The following is an 18,471-nucleotide window of genomic DNA, read 5'->3' on the forward strand; positions in this document are numbered from 1 at the left end:
TTGACTAATTTTTAGTTCAAGGACTATGAAAAAGGAGAAACAACACAAATTACCAAAATTATGAAGGAGGTGGCATTACATGTGACCCTACAGGAATTAAAAAAGAATTATAAGGGAATATTATAAATTTATAAAACAAATAGACAACTTGCATAGAATGGACAAATTCCTAGAGAGACACAAATTACCAAAAAAGACTCAAGAAAGAAAAAATCTGAATGTTAACAAACTAATTAATACTTAAAAATCTCACAAAGAAAATCCAAGGCCCAGACGGCTTCACTAATGAAGTCCATCAAATATTTTAAAAAGAAATACCAATCCTTCACTAACTCCTTTAAGAAACAGAGGAAAAGGGTACACTTCACAACTGAATTTATGAAGCCAGTATTACCTTGATACCAACATTAGACAAAGACATCACAAAACTACAGACCAATATCCCTCATGAACACAGATGCAAAAATCTTTAACAAAATATTACCAAATTGAATTTAGCAACATATAAAAAGGATCATACACTATGACCAAGGAGAATTTATCCCAGGAATGCAAAGTTGGTTTAACATCTGAAAATTAATTAATGTAATACATCGTATTAACAGGAGAAAGAACAAAAAAATCACATGAACATCTCAACAGACACAAAAAAGCATCTGACAAAATTCAAAATCCATTCGTGGCTTAAAAAAAAAAACTCAAAGCAAATTAGAACTAGAAGGGAGCTTCCTCAACATGATAAAAAAGCATCTAGAGAAAAAGCTACAGTTAAAACAACAATGAATGATTAAAGACTGAAAGTTTTCCTCCTAAAAACTAGAAGCCACACACCACTTCTATTCAACATTACACTGGAGGTGCTAGCTAGCGCAATAAAAAAGAGGGAACAAAGCATTAAAGGCATCCAGATTACAAAGGAAAAAGTAAAATTGTCTTTATTTGCTAATGGCATGATCTTGTATGTCGAAAATTCCTAACAAATTCACAAAAAACCTACTGGAACTAATAAACAAGTTCAATAAGATCTTCCTATGCAAGAACTAGAATTGATTCAAATTTTCTTCTTTATCACTCAGTAGAGTTTCAAAATTTTCTTTAAATTCGTTCTATAAATGTACTAAATTTGTTCCCAAGCATTTTATCTTTTAGTTGTTATTGTGAATGTATCTTTTTTTCTTCCATTATTAGTCCCATCGTGTGCTGTTTATATAAAAGAAAGGTAATTATTTATGGATCATAATTTTATTAGTATTTCCTTTACAGAATTCTCTTAATACTATCAGTACAAGAAGAGGCAGGTTGATGAACTGAGCTAAATAGATTTCAGAAACAGGCCCCACAAAAACACAGAAATTTAGTATATGATAAACGCGGCATTTTGAATATGTGGAGAAGAAATGCATCGTTCAATAACTGGAGTGCAGACAGTTGACTAGACATCTGAAAAAAAGTACAGCTCTTTTTCGAGTATCGTAGTTTACTGAATCTAAATCTACCAATCTTAGGACATGCAACTATTTTATGTGGAAGAAAGGATGGGAGGGAGGAAATGTCAACCTATGCCATGCCAGCGATTTATGTCATTCAGAGATGTTAGACTGTTGGGGGAAAGTGAGTCCTACAAGCAATGACGAAGACCTTATAAGCTTACACAGAGCCTTTCCATATTATAAAAGAAAACATCACTACATTAACCATAAAACACTAAAACTTCTGTAAGGCCAAGACACACACAAAATCAAAGGTAAGCAAACACTGAGCAAAAAGATTTGTCTATCAAATGACAAGGGGCTCATTTCCTTAATATACAAACCTTTAAAACCAAACCCCTTGCCGTCAAGTCAATTCTGACTCCTAGTAACCCTACAGGACACAGCAGACTACTGCCCCACAGTTGGATTCCAACTGCCTGCCTTTAGGTTAGCAGTCATAGCTCTTAACCACCACACCACCAGCCACCAGGGCTCCGAATATACAAAGCGCCCCTGAAAAGGGCAAAAGCACGACTAAATGGATCACTGAAAAAATGCACACAGCCAACAATCATGAAAAAATGCTCAAACTCACTCATAATGAAAGGAAAGGAAAGCAAAACAACATAAAACTGGCAAATATTAAAAAGTTTGACACTAGCTAATATTTTCAAGGAGATAAACAGATTCTCATTCTCACAGACTACTGATATTAGGGCAATCTTTTGAGAATCAGGCAGTTCACCCATCAAAATATTAAATGTTTTCCCCTCAGGAATTAATACTGCAGATATACATTAAAATAGACAAAGATGCACCCAAGAATATTCACTACATTCCCATTTATTAATAGCTAAAAAACTGAAAACCCAATATCTATAAATACATGACTAGCTAAATTATGTTACATACAAATACTGGAAAACTACACTAAATGAAATGAAAAGGGGTGATACGGAAAGTTTAAAAAAACATGCTGCAGAACAATATATATGGTATGATCTCCTCCTTATAAAACCAAAAAAAAACCAAAACCATTGCCGTTGAGTTGATTCCGACTCATAGTGACCCTATAGGACAGGGCAGAACTGCCCCATTGGGTTTCCAAGCAGCGGCTGGTGGATTTGAACTGTGGACCTTTTGGCTAGCAGCTGTATCACTTAACCACTGTGCCACTAAGGCTCCCATTTGTATGAAAAATATGTAAATACAGATATACATATAGATGTCTGCACATGTATGATAATTTTTGGAAGGATACATACACACAACTGTTAACAGGGAATGATAACAGGGAAAAAGCCTCTGACCTTCTAACATTCTCTACTGCTTAAGTCTGTACTCCTCATTATAAACTTGGGTGAGGAGTGAGAAATGTTGGACATGACAATACCAGAAGATATGGAAAAAGAAGAAAATCCTAACATAAGCCATTAAAACAGGTACTATTTCCACAACCTCAAGTTTTAGAAGAATTCTCAAAGCAGAACAATCGCTGAGAAACTTCAGAATTTTTATGATCATCAATAATTTACATGAAGATATAAGCCACTGCCAGATATGCAAATACCTTGAAAACTGTTAAACATTTCATTTTCTTTCACTTTGTTTGAAAGATAAAAGTACAGTTATAATACATGCACCAAGGTAGGCCAAAAAGAAAAGGAAGTATCATCCGTCTTACTAACATATGAGAACTGGGGCCTAAAAAGTAACATGCAAGTGATCTGGTTATATAAGAGAATATACTAGACTTTATATTATAACATTAATTCTTTTCAATGCACAAATATTCTTATCTACATACAGTGAAACTATGCTATTTATGAGTCCCTGGGTGGTGCAAATGGTTAAACGCTTGACTGCTAGCCAAAAGACTGGAGATTCTAAACCACCCAGAGGCTTCAACGAACAGAAATTTATTTTCCCACAGTTTAGGAGGCAAGAAGTCCGAAATCAAGGCACCAGATCTGGTGGAAGGCTTTCTCTCCCTGGCTCTGGGGGAAGGTCCTTGTCCCTTTTCAGCTGCTGTTCCTTGGTCCCTTGGCAACCTTCATATGGCGTGGCATCTGTCTTGCCCCATCTGTGCTTCCTTGCTTCCATGCCTAATTTGCTCCTTTTATTTCTCCAAAGTGATTGGCTTAAGTGACATCCTGCACCGATACGGCCTAATTAAACATGACAAAGGACACTCTATTCCCAAATGAGACTATATCCACAGGTACGGGGGTTAGTATTCCAAGACATATCTTAAGGGGACACAATTCAATCTTTACAACTCTACCCTTTGGTCCCACAAAATCATGTCCTTCCCACATGCAAAACACATTCTCCCAGTCACACCACCCCAAAAGTCTTAACCCATTCCAGTATCAACTCTAAATTTAAAATCTCACCTCTTGAATCATCTAAATCAAGGATAGGGGAGACTTTAGCCATCCACTTCTGAAAAGTCAAAACCCTATGGGGCAGTTCTACTCTGCACACGAGGTTACCATGAGTCAAAAAGACTCAAAGGCAACTAACAACAACATGCTATTTATACTTGATATCCAAGCCATATACAGGCGGGTATGAAAGGAAAAGGGATTGCCCAGAAAGTACAGCGTATGACCCAATAGCAGGAGTGTTCACGTGCATCTGCCTGGTACAGGCAAAAATTAAAGATGGAGTAAACAGTGTTGGAATACCTCCGTGAAGTGTATCAGGCAAATGCCCATGCCGCCAGATCACTGGGCTGAATTTCCAGGCTGCAGGTTCCTCCCTCAATCCTACAAAAGTACAAAAATACAGGTTAACCCCAAAAGAATCAGGATTAGATATATTCCAGAGTCAGGTAAAATTGTTATATTTAAATGTGCTAAACCTAACAAAAATCTCTCCATGGTACTAACTTACGGATTAAATTAGTAGTAGCAAGAAACTGTAACGACCCATCAGTGCTACATGATATTACAAAGATAAAAAATGACTCATACACTAATTGGACTTTTTCAAACTTAACTTCTAGCTGAGAATTACAATTTCTTTAAAAACAAGAAAATAACCTATAATTAAATATCTTAAAATAGGGAGAACATAAAAATGTGTTCCATTAAAAACATATTTTGTCTCTCCATTACTAAAATGATATTTTTTAAATGTTTTTATTTTGGTAAAATATATGTAACAAAAATGTGTCGTTTTAAGCATTTTAAATGTACAGTTCAGTGGCATTAATTACATTCACAATATTGTGCAACCATCACCACTATCCATTTTCAAAAGCTCTTCATCACCCCAAACAGAAACTCAGCACTCCCTAGGCAATGAACTCCACATTCCCTCCCCAGCCTCTGGTAGCCACTAGTAAACTCTCTCTATGCATCTGCCTATGATACAATTTCATACAAGTGGGAGCATACAATATTTGTTCTTTTTTGTTGACATATTTCCCTTAGCCTAATGTTTTCACGGTTCATCCACGTGGTACCATGTATCAGAAGGTCATTATTTCTTCATGGCTGAAAAATATTCCATTGCATGTATACACCACATTTTGCTTATCCATTCATCTGTTGACAAGATACCTGGGTTGTTTCTAAAATAAAATTTTTTCATAAAAATCCCGTAGTAGCATCTCCCTCAGATCAATAAACATATTAAGGTTTGAGGTTTTTAAAAAATATGAAGTATTTAAAATTTTCAAGGCAAAGGGTATTTAATAATGCTAAAATGAACTATAGACACTTTTTAAATATCATGCTGTCATCACCCATTTAGCAGAGGCTAACACAAAAAATAAACACTCTATGTTGGTGCTGCATTGATACCCAAAATAGATCATTTTCTTCTCGTAACTGGTATATTTTTTCCCTTGTATATGAAATAAAAGTAATGAAGATTGAAAGCTGAATTATTAGAAACAAAGAATAGTTTAAAGAAAGGTTTTTACTCAGAAAAAATAGGTAAAGGGTTTCACATAACGGCCCTAGCACATATTCTAGGGCTAAATAAATATTGCGCAAATCAGTAAAAGCTGTAAGTGTAAAAGCAGAGCAATGAAAGAAATTTTAAATCTTTAGAAAATATCCAAGTACCTAAATTCGAGATTGTGTTTATATATTTTATCCGGGGATTACAAACACTACAGCCTCTCTGGTAGTTGGGCGTTTTCTAGTCCTTGGCCAGTCAGTAGCTCCGCTGCTGAACTAGTTACACAGGGAACATCTGTTTTAAGTATCTATTTCTACTTAGCCCTTAATTGCCTACCTCAAAGTTTTGTAGCCAAGCATTCAAAAGGGCAGACAATTACTTCCAATTATGCAAAATTATTTTTTAAATCTTATTTCTACAGCAATAGTACCAAAAAGATCATAAAGGTCATAAAATTTTACCCTTATGGAAGACATTATTAAAAGGAGGTAAAGTAATGCAAAACTGTATCTGTCCTACACTGTTATTCACTATTCAATTTATGTGTGTAGAGGTATATGCAGGACACCCTGGTAGCGCAGTGGTTAAGTACTAGGGCTGCTAACCAAAAGGTCAGCAGTTCAAATCCACCAGGCGCTCCTTGGAAACTCTATGGAGCAGTTTTACTCTGTCCTATAGGGTCGCTATGAGTCGGCAACAGGTTTGTGTTTTTTTTTGTTGTTGTTGTTGTTAGGTATATGCATGTATGTGTATATGTATATACACACACACACTTCCCACTTGTAGGAAGTAAAATTTCTTCAAATCATGTATTAGATTAAGTCTTTTTAAAAGTTGATATGAAACTCCATATATCTACTCCACAATCAAGACATTATAGTATCTCATCACATAATACGGTAACATCTACAGATTGGACAAATATTTTTAAAATATTAATATTCTGTTGAAAGCACTTTCACAAAAAGCCTACTCACCTTCTTGCATCACTTTTTATTGAAAACCCTAGATTAAGGCTGTCATACATCAAAGAACATAACTAGGTATGTTAAAATGAAACAAAAATAGAGCAGCAAAAAGGAAATATCTCTCTCTCACACACACACACCAATATACCCTCAAAGTCCACGTCTATCAACAGAAATTTTGGAATATCTTCCCATCACAACCTTTCCTCTACCATGGAAGCCCACCGTTTCCCCCTAGGAAAGTAAGACCGCAAAAGTTAAAGTTTTAGAATTATTGTGGCAAGATCCAGACGATACAGGTACTAGTAGAAACCCCACAAAAATTATGTCAAGCATATTAATTTCTAAGGCAATGAAGTTTTTTTTTAAATGGTGGAAGAAAATTTAACAAGTGAACTCATCATTCAGAATCACTAACTTCTAATGGAGAATGGGCATATTCTTATTTCCAGCCAATTTATACTCAGAAAATTAAGGACTGTAAAGGCAGGACTCACTGCCTATTTGTCATACCCCATGGCGGCTTGTGTTGATGCTGTGATGCTGGAAACTATGCCACCAGTATTTCAAATACCAGCGGGGTCACCCATAATGGACAGATTTCAGCAGAGCTTCCAGCCTAAGACAGACTAGGAAGAAGGGCCTAGTGATCTGCTTCCAAAAATTAGCCAATTTGAAAACTCTATGAATACCATCCAATATTGTGCTGCAAGATGAGCCACCTAGGTTGGAAGGCACTCAAAATATACAGTGGACGCAACAATGGGCTCAAGAATACTCACGGTCATGAAAATGGCACAGGACCAGGCAACATTTCCTTCTGTTGTACATGGGGTTGCCAGGAGTCAGAGCTGACTCAGTGGCAACTAACAACAACAAAAGCGGGACACTTTCTTGCTTTTCCTTCTCAATCTATGAATTAAATGAAACAGACTAAATTGGTTGCATAAGATTTTCAGTATTGTTCTGAAAAATGTTTGATGACTATCGAAATACTATTATGGATTATTGGGATAATTAAACATTTTAAATACAAATAATTGATGAAACACATCCTTGAAGATACACCCAGAATTCATATTCATTTTAATTAACTAAATAATAAAATCCTGTTTATGTCTGCATAACATAGAGGCATAGGAAAATAGTATGCATCTATTCCCTAGCACCCTCGTAAACTGGGTATGGCTGACCTCCCTAACAGGCGTCTGTTTTAGTGCTTTATGAAGCAAACATTTATATAATGCTTAAAAATTCACAAAGCACCTTCCCATATACCATTATTTTCAAAGCTAAAATAACCCAGTGAATGGAGAATATTCAAGTCAAAAAGGTAAGGAACTTGAACTTCCAGTCCAGTCAAATGGTGCTGATCTGTATTTCCCTGCTCCTCCTCACTAAGCGTTAACTATAAACCATGGAAATAACACAACAAACAACCAAAGGAGAACTCTGAAAGGTGCTTAACTAGTCACACACAGAACATCCATTTTAAATATTTATTTTATAAGAAGGCGAACTGGTTTAGGACCCCATACTGGAGAAACCACCCAGCATCAGAGCGTTTACGTTTCCACACCCATCAGAAGAAGGCCACTCAGGCCTGGCATCTCCTGACCACCAACCTAGCAACAGAAGCCCAGAAAAACATATTCCTTTCAGGGGTCAAATAGGAGTCTCTCTGGCAGCATCAAACAAGGGGAATCAACTGGAAGCCCCACCAACAATAAGGGCCAGGGGAAACACTCTCCTTACTCTCTTGCTTGAGACTTTCCTTTTCCATCAAGAGATACCAAAGCAAGTGGGCAGACTTCCTAAGAGGAACTTGGCCACAGCAAACAGCTCAATTTGGAAACTCTTAATTCCCAAAAGCCAAGACTCTAATCCTCAGGCTAGCTGGCTGGGGCTTTGGGAGTGGGAAACCAGTAGGGGTTCCAGGACACCTGAAAGCCCAGCCTGGGGAAACCCAGCAGCATCATTAACATCAGATAAATCAAGGAGATGAAAATAACACTGCAAAGGCTCTGAAAATCAAACCACCATTGGAATCAGCCCACAAAACGGGCCAAGATTCACTGCTAAACCAAAACAGAGTGACTGCCTGCTAAAATAAAAGATTTAAGTAGGACTCAAAGTCTGCTAACATAATAAAATATCCACAATACAACAGAAAATCGTCCAAGAAAATCACAACATGAATGAGAAAAGACAATTAACTAAGGTAAACAGAGAGATGAAGATGTTGCAATTATTTGACAAGGATTTTAAAGCAGCTATCAAGGGTCGCTATGAGTTGGAACAGATTCGACAGCAATGATTTTTCTGGTTATCACGAAAATGTTCCAACAATCAATTACAAATTCTCCTGAATCCAAAAACAGAAAACCTCAGCAAAGAAACAGCAGCTATAAAAAAGAAGCAAAAGGAACTTATAAGACTAAAAAATACAATATCAGAAATAAAATTTTATAAATTTGCTAAATGGGCTCAATAAAGATTGGAGATGACAAAGAACCAATGAATTTGAGGACAGAAAAATAGAACTGACTCAATCTGAACAACAAAGAAAATGCAGACTGAAAAAAATACTAAGTCTTAGGTACCTGTGGGGCAATAACAAAAGATCCAGGAAAAAGAGTGGGGCTAAAAAATGTATTTGATGAAATGAAGGCTAAAAACTTCCCAAATTTAGCAAATAAAACAAACTTACAGATCCAAAAAGCCGAGTGAACCTCAAACAGGACAAACCCAAACAACTCTACAAAAAGATACATGATAGTTAAACTTTAAAAACCTAAAGACAACAATAAAAAATAATAATCAAAGTAAAAAAGCAACTAAAGACAAAGAAAAGGTCTTGAAAGTGGCCAGACAGAGATGAAGCATTGCTTACAGGAGAACACTAATTTGAATGACAGTAGAATTCCAATCTGGAGACACTGAGGCCAAAAGAAGTGGCACAGTATTTTTCAAATACTGAAGAAATGTAAGTGCCAACTAAGAATTCTATACCCATTTAAACTATCCTTCAGAAATAAAGAAGAAATAAAAACACTGTGAAAAGAAGAAAAACTAAATAAACACGATGCCTGCAGACCTACCCTTGATGACTAGTAAAAGGAAATTTTCCAAACAGAAAGGAAACAATAAAAGAAAATCCTGGAAAATCAGGAAAGAAGGAACAACAGAAATATAGGTACATACAACAGACTATTTTTTTCATCATTAGTTTTATAAATTATATTTGACAACTGAAACAAAAATTGTAACATCATCTAATACTCAAAACAATTATACTTAAAACTTAACAGATAAAGAGACCTAAATGGAAGTGAGATGTCCACCCTTCTGTCAAAGTGGTAAAATGCTGATACAGTGGGCTGTTATAAGCCACATATGCATATTGTAATACCCAGAACAACCACTACAAAAACTCTACCAAGAGACAGACTCAAAAACTCTGTAACTCAAGACAGAATCCTAAAATATGTTCAAGTAACTTGCATGAAGGCAAGAGAAGGAAAACTAGAGGAAATAAACAGAAAACAAATAATAAAATGGCAGGCTTAAGAGCGAACATATCAATAATACTCTAAATGCAAATGGTCTAAATAAACCAATCAAAAGACACACTGACAGAATGGATTTAAAAAACATGACCCAACAATATGCTGCTTACAATAAACTTCAAACTCAACAACATAGGTAAGTGGAAAGTAAAATGATGGAAAAGTTGCAACAATTGGAAAAAGAAGAAAAGCGGAAATAACTATATTAATAACAATCAACCAATAGGGTTTAAATGATATACATAGAATACAGAACCAACAACAGCAGAACATGTATTTTTTCCAAGTGCTCATGGAACATTTTCTAAGACAGACCATATCCTGGGTCATAAAACAAACATCAACAATTTTAAAATTTGAAATCACACAGACTAAAAACCAGTAACAGAAAGACAACAGAAAAATCTCTAAACACATGAAAATAAAACACACTTCTAAATAATCCATGGACCAAAGAAGAAGTCTCAAAGAAAAATTTTTTAAAACACATAGAAAATGAAGACAGCACATAAAAATACGTAGGATGCTGCTAAAGTAATACTTAGAGGAAAATTCAGAGCACTAAAATGCTTACATTAGGAATGAGAAAAGATCTCCAATCAATAATCTAAGTGCCCACTTCAAGAAACTAGAAAAAGAACAAAATGAAACCAGAGCAAGCAGAAGAATGAAAATAAAGATAAAAATAGGAATCAGGAAATAAAGATAAAAATAGGAAAACAATAGAGAATATCAATTAAAAATTGAATGAAACAAAAAATATACCAGATTTTAGCTTGTATAACAAAAATAAAAAGACAAGAAACAAATTATCAGTATCAGGGATGAAGTAGTAGACATCACTAAAGATTCTGCAGCAATTCAAAAAATAATTTTAGAAGAAAAGGTAGGAGTAATGCTTCAGGACCTAGTTTTTAACAATGAATTCTTAGATTGACACCAAAAGCATAAGCAACAGAAGACAAAATAGATAAACTGACCTTCATCAAAATTAAAAACATGTGTACCCAAGGACTTTATCAACAAAGGGAAGAGACAAAAGACTGGGAGAAAATTTGGGAGACTAATATATCTGATAAGGGTTTAATATTCAGAACGTATAAAGAACTCATACAAAAAAAAAAAAAAAAACTCAACCAAAAAGTGGGCAAAAGATTTGAATAGACATTTCACCAAAGAAGAAATACAAATGGCCAACAAGCACATGAAATGATTCTCAACGTCATTAGTCACTAAGGAAATGCAAATCAAAACCACAATGAGATATTACTCTAACCCCATTAGGAAAGCTATGATCAAAAAAAAAAAAGAAAACAGTAAGTGTTGTAGGGAAACCCTGGTGGCATAGTGGTTAAGTGCTACGCAAGGGGCGGCAGTTCGAATCTGCCAGGCGCTCCTTGGAAACTCTATGGGGCAGTTCTACTCTGTCCTATAGGGTCGCTATGAGTTGGAATCGACTCGACGGCACTGGGTTTTTTGGTTAAGTGTCCTAGAGGATACAGAAAATTTGGAACCCTCATCCATTGCTGGTGAAATTTAAAATGGTACAGCCACTATGAAAACAGTTTATCAGTTCCTCAAAAAATTACCATACAATCCAGCAATTCTATGTATGTACCCAAAAGAATGGAAAGGAAAGATGCAAACAAATACTTGTACCAAATGTTCACTGCAGCACTATTCACAATAGCTAAAAGGTAGTAAAAGCCTAAATGCCCATCAACAGCTGAATAAATATAAAAAGTGGTACATATATACCATAGTATGTTACTTAGCCATAAAGAGAAATGAATACATGCTACATGAACCTTGAAAACATGCTGAGTGAAATAAGTCACAAAAGGACAAATACTGTAGGATCTCATTTATATAAAATATTTTAGAACAGGCCAGTGTATAGAGACCAAAGCTTATTAGTGGTTACCAGGGACAAGAGGGAGGGAGGGGCAAAGGAGGACTCATTGCTTAGGGAACAATGAGCCTCTGTTTAGGGTGATGGAAACACATGGAAATTGATATTGGTGATGATTAAACAATATGATGAATGTAATTAATGTCACTAAATTGTACCTATAAAAAATGTTGTAATGGCAAATGTTTTGTTACACATGTATTTACCACATTTAAAAAAGAGTGAAAAGAAACACCAACTAGAGTTAATAAATAAGTTCAGCAATGTTGCGTACTACAAAATCAATGTACAAAATGTTCATTTCTTACACAATGAACCCAAAAATGAAATTAAGAAAATAATTCCATTTATAAAAGCATCAAAAAGAATAAGATACTTAGGAATAAATTTAACAAAAGAGGTATAATACTTGTACACTGAAAACTACAAAATACCATTGAAAGAAGGCCTAGGGTCGCTAAGAGTCATAATCAATTCCACAGCAACGGGTGTTTTTTTGTTTTGTTTTGTTTTTTTAATATAAATGGAGGAGGAACCCTGGTGTTGCAGTGGTTAAGAGCTTGGCTGCTAACCAAAAGGTTGGCAGTTCAAACCTACCAGCAGCTCCATGGGAGAGAGATGTGGCAACCTGCTTCCGTAAAGATTACAGCCTTGGAAATTCTATGGGGCAGTTCTACTTGGTCTATAGGGTTGCTGTGAGTTGGAATCAACTCGACGGCAATGGATATATAAATGGAAAGACATCCAGTGTTCATGGACTGGAAGACTTAATGTTGTTAAAATGACAATAATCCCCTAAATTTATCTACAGATTCAACATAATCCATATAAAAATGCCAGCTGCCTTTATAGAAATTGACAAGGTGATCCTAAAATTCATATGGAACTGCTAGGGATCCAGAATACTCAAAACAATCTTGAAAGAACAAAGTTGAAGGATGCACACTGCCCAGCTGCAAAATTTACTACAAAGCTACAGAAGTCTGGACAACATAGTACTGGCATAAGGATGTTGTTGTTAGTTGCTGTCCAGTCAATCCCAGCTCACGGTGGCTCCATGTATGCAGAGTAGAACGGCTTCACAGGGTTTTCAAGGCTGTGGCCTTTTGGAAGCAGACTGGCAGGCCTGTCTTCCAGGGTGCTTCTGGGTGGGTTCGAACAGCCAGCCTTCCAGCTAGGGCTGGAGCACTTAACCTTTTGCAACATACAGATCAAGGAACAGAACTGAGAGTCCAGAAATAAACCATTACATTTACAGCCAAATGTTTTTTTTAAAAGGGTGACAAGATAATGCAATGAAGAAAAAAAAGTCTTTTTAACAAATAGTGCTGACAACTGGATACCCACCTGCACAAGAATAAAGCTATACCCCTACCTCACACCACATAAAGAAATTAACTCTAAAAAGATCAAAGACGTAAAAGAGCGAAGAAAATGCAGACATAAATCTTTATGACCTTGGATACGGCAAAGCCTTCGGAAACCCTGGTGGTATAGTGATTAAGGGCTACAGCTGCTAACCAAAAGCCTGGCAGTTCAAATCTGCCAGGCACTCCTTGGAAACCCTGTGGGGCAGTTCTAGGGCTGCTATGAGTCAGAACTGACTCGACAGCAATGGGTTTGGTTTTGGTCTGAGACTAAATGCACGAACAAGAAAAAAAAAAAAAGACGTTTGACTTCATCAAAATTAAAAACTTTTGTGCTTCAAAGGACAGCATCAAGAAAGCGAAAACAATCCACAGAATGGGAGAAAGTATTCACAGATCCTATTTCTCTTAAGGGACTGGTTTCAAGAATATACAAATAACTTTTACAACTCAATAATAAAGTGACTAATAACCCAATTTAAAAATTGGCATAGGATCTGAATAGACATTTCTCCAAAGAAGATATGCAAATGGCCAATAAGCACATGAAAAAATGCTCCACACGCCGTTAGTCATCAGGGAAATACAAATCAAAACCACATGACACTCCCGGAGGTCACCTTTCAGCCAAATAACAGATTGGCCTATAAAATAAACAATAACACCCTTGAAGAATGTGCTCCTAAAAACAATCAACTCTACAAGCGAGACCAAACAGGCCACATTTGCCCAAAAGCAAAGATGAGAAGGCAAGAAGGGGCAGGGAAACTGGAGGAGTGCAAACACGGAAGACAGGGTGCAAATGGGGAGAGTGCTGACACATTGCAGGGATAGCAACCAATGTCATGGAACAATCTGTGGACGAATTGTTGAATGGGACACTAATTTGCTGTGTGCACATTCACCTAAAACACAATAAAATGTTCCAAAAAAAAAAAAAAAAGCCCACAAGATACCACTTTACACCCACTAAGACAGCAAGGATCAAGACAGACAATACCAAGTGCTGGTGAGAATGAGGAGAAATGGGAACCCTCATACACTGATGGTGGGGGAAAAAAACAAAAGTCCAACAACTGATGAATGGATAAACAAAATATGAAAGGTCTGTATAAAGGAAATATTCAGCCACAAAAAGGAATGAAGTACTGATATAAGCTACAATACGTATGACCCTTGAAAGCATTATCCTAAGTAAAAGAAACCAGTCATAAAATGGCACATATATCCCATTTTTAGGAAATGTCCAGAATTGGCAAACCCAGAGAGACAGAAAGTTTATTAATGGTCACCAGCAGCTGGAAGGAGGGAGGAATGGGAAGTGATGGCTAATGGATATAAAGCTTCTTTTAGTGGTGATTAAAATGTTATAAAATTGGTTATGGTGATGGCTACAGAACTCTGCGAACATGCTAAAAATCACTAAACTATACACTTTAAATGGGTGAACTGTATGGTATGTGAGTTATATCACATTGAAATTGTTTATGAAAAACTATATGGTACCTAGAAACCCTGGTGGCGTAGTGGTTACGAGCCACAGCTTGCTAACCAAAGGGTCAGCAGTTCAAATCTACCAGGCGCTCCTTGAAATCCCTATGGGGGCAGTTCTACTCTGTCCTACAGGGTCGCTGTGAGTCAGAATCAACTCGACAGCAATGGGTTTGGTTTTCTTTGTTGTTGTTTATATGGTACCTGGAAATTTGCTTCAAAATAATATGGAAGATCTAAGCCTCTACACAGTAGAGAGTTACTGGGTAGTGCAAATGGTTAACATGCTCAGCTACTAACTATAAAGGTTGGAGGTTCAAGTCCATGTAGAAGTGCCTCAGAAGAAAGGACAGGCAATCTACTTACAAAAAACCAACCACTAAAAACACTACGGAGCACAGTTCTACTCTGACACACATGGGGTCACCAAGACTCAGAACTGACTTGACGGCAACTGGGTTTTTTCTAATACAGTAAAGATATCAATTCTCCTCAAGTTGAACGACAGGTTTAATTACTATTAAAATCTCAACAAGATGTTTTTGTAGCTTTAGACAAGCTCATTCTAAAATTTATACAGAAAGGCAAAGGAACTAGAACAGCTAAAAGAATCTTGACAAAGAAGAATGAAGTGGGTAATAATCAAGACAGTATGGTACTGGCAGAGGGACAGATAAACAAAAGCAATGGAACAGAACAGAGAACCCAAAAACAGACCACCACAAGTATGCCAAACTGATTTTGCCTTCAAACATTGAAGATATTACTACATTGTACTCTTCCATCAATTCCTCTCCACCCACTTCTCTTAAACTGACTCCAACCAGGCTTTTATACTCTTTTCTCCACTGGCTTGCTACTAATGACGTGCAACTTGTTTAATATAATTGGCAATTAAAAAAAAAAATTATTGTAGTAAAACACATGTAATATACAATTTACCATTCTAACCATTTTTAAGTATACAACTCAGTGGCATGAATTATATTCACAATATTATGCAATCATCATCACTATTTATTTCCAAAACTTTACATTTCCCCAAAAAGAACCTCTACTTATGAAGCTGTAACTCTCCCTTTCTCCCTGCCCCAACACCTGGTAACCACTGACCTACATTCTGTCTCTATGTATTTGCCTATTCCAGATATTTCAAACAATATTTTTCTTTTTTTTGTCTGACTTATTTCACTTAGCATAACGTTTTCAGGGTTCATCCATTTCGCAGAGTGTATCAGAACTTCATTTCTCTTTACGGTTGAATAATATTCCATGTACAGATACACTTTTGTTTACACACTCATCTGCTAATGGACACTAGAGTTGTTTTCCACCTTTTAGCTCTTGTGAATAATGCTGAAGTGAACACTGGGGTACAAGCACCTGACTCTCAGCTTTCAGGTCTTTAGGGTATATACTCAGGAATGGAACTGCTGGGCCGTAGGATCAGTCTATGTTTAACTTTTTGAGGAGCCACCAAGCTATTTTCCACAGTGGCTATACCATTTTACATTCCCACCAGCAATGGATGAGGGTTCCAATTTCTCTACATCCTCATGAACGCTTGTCTTCCATTCTTCTGATAACAGACACCCTGCTATGAAGGGGTATCTCATGGTTTTCTATTTCCCTAGTGACCAATGAAGGAGCCCTGGTGGCGCAGTGGTAAAGCGCTTGGCTGCTAACTGAAAGGTCGGTGGTTCAAACCCACCAGCTGCTCTGCAGGAAAAAGACGTGGCAGTAAATCTGCTTCTGTAAAGATTTAAGGCCTTGGAAACCCTACGGGGCAGTTCTACTCTGTCCTGTAGGGTCACTATGAGTTGGAATCAACTCGATGGCAGTGGTTTGGCTTGGGAATGACCAATGACTGCTGAGCGTCTTTTCATGTGCTTATTAGCATTTGTATACCTTCTTTACAGAAATGTCTATTTAAGTCCTTTGCCCATTTTTTAAACTGGATTATCTTTTTGTTTTTGTCAACTGATTTTTGACAAAGGGACAAAAACAACTCCATAGAAGAACAACAGTGTTTTTTAGCAAACAGTGTGGGAGCAACTGGACACCCATAGGCAAAAAAAATGAATCTTAAACTAAACCTCACAACCATATACAAAAATTAATCCAAAATGGATGATGAGTTTAAATGTAAAACTAAAAACCATTAAAGAGACTGAAAACATAAGCTACAAACTCAGAGTAAATGCTTGTAAACCACGCACCTGACAAAGTCTTATATCTAGACTGTGTAAAGAACTCTCAGGACTCAACAGTTAAAAAAAAAATTATTCTGATTAGGAAAATGAGCAAAAACCATAAGGAGAGATTTCCCCCAAGAAGAGATACAGATGGCAAATAAGCACATGAAAAGACATTCAAGACCATTTGTCATGAAGCAACCACAAGTTAAAACTACAATGAGATGTCACTACACACCGATTAAAACCCAAAAACCAAACCCAGTGTCGTCGAGTTGATTACGATTCATAGCAACCCTATGTTAAAACTGCTAAAATTAAAAAAAATGACAGTACCAAATGCTGGTAAGGATGCAGAGAAACTGATCTCTCACACACTGCTGGTGAGAAGGTAAGATGGCGCTGCCACCCCGGAAAATCGTTTCAAAGTTTCTTATAAAACTAAACGTGCAGGGCCGTGGACAACCTGCGAACTCAGAACCGAAGCCACTCCCAAGGCCCATTTTTCAGCCGAAGATTAGACAGGCGTACAAAACAAACACATGTGAGAACGCGGTTCTTCCTTCAAATATATGAGACCAAATGGGCAACTCCTATGCAAAAGCAAGACAAGAAGGCTGGAAGGGACAGAAAAACTGGACGAATGGATACGGGGAATCTGGGATGGAAAGGAGGAGAGTGCTGACACATTGTGGGGATTGTAACCAAAGTTACAAAACAATTTGTGTATAAATTGCTGAATGGGAAATTAATTTGCGCTCTAAACTTTCACCTAAAGCACAATAAAAATAAATGTGCACCTGCCATAGAGCCTAGCAATTGTACTCTTGGGCATCCATCCCAGGGAAAAGAAAACTTACATTTACAAAAAAATCCCGTATGTGAATGTTCATAGCAGCTTGAGTCGTAATAGCAAAATACTGGAAACAACCCCATATGACCTCTAATGGGTTAAACAAGTCTGGTTACACACTGTATTTATATGTACCATTCTTGCAACAACAAAACTATAGAGATGGAGAACAGATTAGTGGTTGCCAGAGGACAGGGTGGGGGGTCAGGGCACAAATACAAAAGGGAAGAAGAGGTAGCTCCTTGGTAGTGATGGAACAGTCCCATATCTTTACAGTGGTGGTGTTTACATAAATTTACACACAGGACAAAACTAGACAGAACCATATACGTATACGAATGCAAGTTTTAAAAAAGGGTGAAAACTCAGTAAGTTCTGTACTCCAATTAATACTAATGTTGTATTGCCAATTACCTACCTTTGATGTCTTACTACAGCTTTCCCCCACTGGGGGAAGCTGGGTGAATGATGAATGATACACAGGACTTGTACTGTTTTTGCAACTTTGAGTCTATAACTAACTTCAAAATAAAAAGTTTAAAAAAAAAAAAAGGGGAGAAAGTGGGTAGAGGTACAGATGAAACAGGACTGGCAATTAATTGCTAACTGTTGAACCTAGGCCATGAGTACACAGAGGTTCATAATATTATTCCATCTATTTTTTATCTATTTGAATGTTCCCATAATAAAAGATTAATTAAAAAACAAGAAAGCGACACATAAAAATAT

General features: G+C 36.7%; 1 protein-coding gene across 7 annotated transcripts in view; it reads right to left on the bottom strand.

Annotated features, from left to right (window-relative positions):
- The window catches only part of ZNF148 (zinc finger protein 148), a 151,564-nt gene that overhangs the window by 112,791 nt on the left and 20,302 nt on the right, over positions 1 to 18,471 (bottom strand). For 5 of the 7 annotated variants that reach the window (XM_023551695.2, XM_064292933.1, XM_023551694.2 and 2 more), the window contains exon 2: positions 4,163 to 4,243. The exons of 1 other annotated variant lie outside the window; for it this stretch is intronic. The gene's annotated coding sequence lies outside the window, so the exon portion shown is untranslated. Of the gene's footprint in view, positions 1 to 4,162; positions 4,244 to 7,137; positions 10,589 to 18,471 lie in introns of those variants that run through there. One more of the 7 variants, XM_023551693.2, reaches the window with a different exon arrangement.

Source organism: Loxodonta africana, chromosome 1, assembly GCF_030014295.1.
Source record: "Loxodonta africana isolate mLoxAfr1 chromosome 1, mLoxAfr1.hap2, whole genome shotgun sequence".
NCBI lineage: Eukaryota > Metazoa > Chordata > Mammalia > Proboscidea > Elephantidae > Loxodonta > Loxodonta africana.